Source organism: Gadus macrocephalus, chromosome 9 (genome assembly GCF_031168955.1).
Source record: "Gadus macrocephalus chromosome 9, ASM3116895v1".
Taxonomy (NCBI): domain Eukaryota; kingdom Metazoa; phylum Chordata; class Actinopteri; order Gadiformes; family Gadidae; genus Gadus; species Gadus macrocephalus.
Genome location: NC_082390.1, coordinates 5,134,384 through 5,140,529, shown reverse-complemented (window position 1 = coordinate 5,140,529; position 6,146 = coordinate 5,134,384).

Genomic DNA, 6,146 nt, shown 5'->3' with positions numbered 1-6,146 from the left:
ACCAAGAGAAAAGAACAAGAAAGTAATCTTAAAATAATCTACACACATAACTGTGATTATTATTATTTGTTTTACTATTAGGCTGCACTACATTTGCTGAGTAATGAAGTTGTGTCATTAAGAGCTTGACGAAGTGAGGACCTGTATTAGTGATTGAGAGCTCAATGATCACTGAATATACGCCATATGAAACTATTGAATTTGTTTGTTGAATAAGGCCTTTGGTCTGGGCTAGAGTCCTAGAAGCTGGGCTAGAGTCACTCGTTGTTTGCAGAAGGAAGACGAGGGTCTGGACCTGTTCACTCCAGGGCACAAGTCAACTGGACAACAATACCAGTCACAGGACTTGCCTTTGAAGACCATGTATCTCCAGCAGGTACTGCCGGAGATCCGAAGGGGAGTAAAGGCAAGGCTTCCCAGCTGGGACAACTGTAGCTGCACAATGGCAGAGATCAAGGAGTTCGGAGAAAAGGTGGATCGAGATGAAGAAGTCAGGATTCGATTCCTGGCTGACGAGAAGAAGGAAATGGCCAGGGAACGAGAAAGATTCCCCCAGTCCAACAGGGATAGAGGACGATTCCCCCAGTCAGACAGACAGAAAGAACCTCGACCATGCCACAACTGCGGTAGATTTGGCACGCAAAATGACTGATACGGGGTGAAGAGGAGGGAATGTTTGTTATTTTCATTCCTTATTTTATAGTTCTATATGAATAGATTCAATTTACTAAACTATTAATCATGCTTCAGAAGAATTAACCTTTCTTGGATGGCAGATCTACCACAAGCCTCCATTGCCACAACCTCCAGATGGCTTACGACAACTCCTCGACTACTGCAAGCCAACAAATTGGCTCTTGCACACCAGACACGCATTTTGCTTTATTTTAGGTTTTCAAGCATCTTAAAATACCCAAATCATCGCTCCAATACACAAGTCAGCTAATGGCCTACAAGAAAATGCTGAAGCTAGTGTTAGTGATGGTGATAGAAATGGACAAGCTTGCGTGTACAAACATGCAACTAGAATTGCAAGGTTCACAGCCCAGTTGCATAAGTGGTCACAACCGTTGGATTGTAAGCAAGGGTAAAAAAATAAATAAAAAACTTCCCACAAACTAGTCAACATGGTCAATTGAAAGCCTGTACAAAACGACCCTGGAATAGTCAAATGCAGCTTTACTGCGGATGAATTAAGCCAAATTGCATAAACATCCAATGGTAAACAGTATACAAATGCAATCAAGGTTGCACTCACACTAGGCCATCTGGCCGTGACCGTCGCAACTGTGGCCTGGCCACGGTAGGCTCTTGTACATACGCCATCACGTCGCTAGCATCCAAACAATTCTACCAAACCTTAACCAACTAGTGAAAAATGGAACAAAACTTTAGCACACACCCAGTGACTAATCACCTTGTCCAGGGGTGTTCCAACGTGGTTTACCAGAGGGCCTTGTGGACTTAAAGTAAGCCACACATTTGACAGAGACAACACGGAATGACGTTAAACTAAGCTAATCTACAGGTTACTAGTGCTAGTGCAATTACATGAGCATTTTGCATAATATATGTACTCCAATGCTACGTAAAGCAGGCTTCTTCAGAAACCCGTAGCCTGCTACATTGAAGGGCAACTGTAACAAATCCTGAACAAGACCAAAAGATGGCTCTGGAAGCCACTACAGCCCACGCAGCAGATTACTGCGTCGACCGGGGTGGCTTCCAGATCAACCCTTCGGTGGACCATTCATACACATGTATTCCGAGGATGTTTTGAAGACACTGGAGTCCCATGGCACTAGATTCCTTTGAAGACTAAGTTGGTATGGGGGGGCCCAAAGGGGGCCCCCCCATAGATCTTGTCAGTCATCTAACACCTGTTAAGAAAAACACACACACACATCACAAGATACAAATCAGCAAAGCTAGGTTAACAAACAGCGGCGACATGCATGTCAAGGTGCAAAGAGCAGGGATACTGATGGCTTGTGTCTGAGGAGACAGCCCAAAAACATCAACATTTAATAAAGGAAAATAACTTTTACTCACTGCGGTGGTCTATTTCGAAGTGCCATGTTGGTAGCAATATTTGTCTGCAATCTAGATCTGTGATCTGCAATCTAGATCGAAAACTTTCAACCCTCAGTAAACTCAACCTCGATTGACACAGGCCGATGCGAAAAGTAAACCAAACTATTGTGTTCACCTTTAATAAAGGGTGCGTGACAGGTGATCTCAATTAAGAGCTAATCAGAAAGAACACACTGATGAGACGTTCATGAGTGAGACGTTCAAAACGAGGACGGGGATTTAACGGAATTGTTACCATTCAAATTCAAATTTCTTTATTATTGGATAGGGTATGATATCAATGATTTGGGCTTTGAGTAGACCTATATTTCTTAAATATATTTCTTAATTTTTTCACCCCTTCGCCTTTTGAATATGAAATCTATAATCTCAGCCTCTCTATAATTTGCCCAACACATATTTTATTGTTCAAATAAAATCCCATCCTTATTTTGCCATTCATATTAAATCTTTACTGTCTTTCATTGTACAACACAATCATCTAATAATTATTCATAACGCTCTTCCATCTCCTTGGCTGAGTGTGACAAGATCTCGTGCCACGAGATCTCGCGAGATTTAACTCGACGATATTACCCGTCGCGTTAAAAATCTGTCTCGCGAGATTTGTGAGCTATCCAAACTTGTGGCCTGTGGGGGCAGTAATGCGCCTTTGCTACATCTAGAATGCCAGAACCTGGAGAAGGAAAAGAAGAAGAGGAGGAGAAGGAGGGGAAGCAGGGGAAGCAGCCGTAAGCTGTATTCGAAATCGTTCCCTATCACGGATAGTGTACTATATAGGGTGCTCGCCATTTTGTAGTGGTGTTCGAATTCTCAGTGGTTCATTTCATGCACTATATAGTGCACTTAAAATACCCACAATTTGAGTGTACATACGATGTACCCTACATGTTACTCCCGTATACCACAATGCAATGCGGTCGTGTTTTTCCGGAGGAGAAGAAGAAGCTGAATAACCGCGAAAACGAATACATTTACGCCGTGGGTGTGTTCGAAACCGCCTACTTGCTTACTGCTTACTACCTACTAAATATGTGGCTTACTTCTCGAATCCTTAAATAATGATTGAGTTATCCATTTGAGTAATCGACGTTCAGAAGACCGTCCTTACTTAAAGGCCCACTATGCAACTTTTTTAGCCAAAATTACATTAAGTATGCAGGTTGAGAGTTATGCTGATGGTTCTGCATCCATTTCTGGGTCGATTCATTGGTGGGTGTGTCATTTTCCCATGTCGCCTCTACAGTGAAAAGGCGCATATGCAACTTGATCTGCTCGGACCGGGACATTCCGGATGTGACGCAGCGGAAGTATCCTCGAAAATGTAGTCAGATTGTAGTTTCGAAAATGCTTTACGGCACAGACACACACCCAAACATGGCACCGGCTAGATATAAACAGCCAGTTGCGAGGCAATTGTTGCTTTCATCATGGATCAATCGACTGATAAGGAACCCAAGAGGCGACTGTAGGTGGAACAAAAGAAGAATGGACCAGAAAAGAGATCAGACACGAGTGAAAGGGGAACTATGCAACTTTTTTGGCTTGATTTACCTTAATATAACAGGCTAGGAGTCATTGCGATGGTTCCATTATACATTTTTGTTCGATTGTTCGTTGTTTCAACTCCCCCTTGCGCATCGTGGTGGAGAAAAGGAATATGTTTCTGCCGGCGACCCGCCGCCCACTCTCGCGGGAGTCTCGGGTCTCGCAAAGTAACGAATTGCTTTACGGCACAGACCCCCAAACACGGAACCGGCTCGATATAAACCATGGACATATAAACACAAGTAACTAAGGGATTGTTACATTCATCATAGATCAGCCGACTAAAAAGAGACAGAGAAACCCAATGTCGGAGGAACAGAAGAAGAGAAAAGGGAGACTGACCGACAGAGATGCCAGACACGAGTAAACGTTGGGCAAGCTTTTCAGGAATAGCGTGAACTTTTGCTCGCTCGATTTCGTCTCGGGCGGTAAGCCGTCCACGAGCCGGGCATATCAAACTGTTTATTGCCCGGCCTCTCTGTGATTATTCCTTATATAGCCTATACATATATATAGGCAATATATATAATTAGGCTATATATATATATATATACATATAGCATTTGTGTTTTTGGCATAAACATAACTAGGGTGCACTGTACTATCTGCGCACACCCTTTCTGAAGCCTCTCGCTCTCTCTCTCCCTCTCTCTCTGTCCCTCCCTCTCTCTCTTTCTCTCTCTCTCGTACCGTTTAGTTAATTGTCTTAGAACACTCCCATTCAGAATGCATTGGTTTACATTTCGTTCTGTGTAACACGCAAAAAGTCGGACTATCGTGCTCTGGAACACGCTTCAATAGATTAACGTTTGTGCGCAGGAGCACGCAATCGCGTGATACCGGGTTGCATACACACACACATACACACTCCCGTGAGCGCACACACCCAGGCGTGAGGTGAACCAGATTCACAGAACACACTGGACATGCTTCACCTTTTATAACACCCTTCTTCTTTCTTTCCCTTCTTCATTTAATCCGAGCTCCCCCTGAGGTATCGGTCACTTTTTTTCTCTCTCTCGCTCCCTCTCTTTCTCTCTTTTTCGCTCTCTCCCTCTCTTGCTGTCTCTCTCTTGCTCTCTCTCTCTCTTTCTCACTCTCGCTCTCTCTCCCTCATTGCACATTCTGTTCCTTTCCTGTCTGAATGTTTTTCAACATTTCCTTTTCCTTCCCTGTCAACCCTTTCCCTTTTTCCCACTCCAATCTCTCCCTCCTAGAGTCGCCCTTCAGTAGCACGTAAAACAGCAGCAGACTGAAACATAAGAAAAAAACCACTAATATGCATATTTACCTCTGGAACATTCTGTTTATAGCATCCATGTCCACACTATTCTCATCCTAATAATGGATGAGAACAAGCTCCCAGTAGAGCTAGCTGCATGTTAGCATGGCTCATTGCGGCTAATGGTTCTTATTGATTTCCATCTGGGCTAAAAGCTAAAACAGCTAAAACAGCTAAAATATTAACATTAATGTGAGGAATAAGAAAGCAATAGAGGATATTTTGAGGGAAGTTCCTAGAAAAATATTGACAACAGTAGGCCTGATGTTTCGATCTTCTTCACTTATTTTTAGTTCAGAAACATGCCAGGCAGAGTTGTTGAACAACTAATCCTTGATGCTTGGCAATGCTCACAATGACATTGAGAGGCTGCGATTGTACTTGCTTGTTTTACAACGTACAATTATATTATATTTTCCCCCAATTTCACCCCGAGCTCTTGGGCATTCCAGTGTGCTCGGTCTACCAGTGACTCCGTCGCAGTCTAGAATAAGAAACATTACTGCATCACGGACCGCAGCCAGGCAGCTCCCTACTGCAGCCTGTAAAGTGGGACGTTTAGCTGATGTTACAGCCATGGCGTTCCTACATCTGAACCTTCGAAACAACCATGAAACAAAGAAAACAATGTCAGCCGTTGAGAGCTTTCAACGGTCAGTCAAGGATCCGAAAGAGGCAATACCGGGGGGCTACGATTCAGACGGACACAGATTAGTCCGAGAAACGAACGGAGCGAGGGCTCCAGTGAGTTGCAAGTGTGGCCGTGTCAACGATCGATACTAACCCGCTTTAAAAGTGGGGACGAGAGACGCATAACCCAATCAGCTAAAGGCCACTGCGTGAGACTAGCGTTAAACTAGGACACTAGACACCTCCTGCATTGAGACAAGCACTGCCACCACGCCGAGAGAAACCACAACATTCATGAGGAACAAATGAGTCACGAAAATAAGAGCAAGGAGAGGAGAGAAAAACACTCAGGGCCGAAATAGAGAGAATGAATGGAGAGTGAGAGGGACAGATTGAGAGAGTGACAGGGATGGATTGAGAGACAGAGAGTGAGAGAGAGAGTGAATGAGAAGGAATGACGAAGAAGCAGCAAGACAAATTGGTCACTGCACAGCACAGGAAATGCTGGAATGCTTAACATGTCAACATACTGAGTCAACTGGGACAATGACAGCTAACACACACACAGACGCACAGCACACACACAGACGAG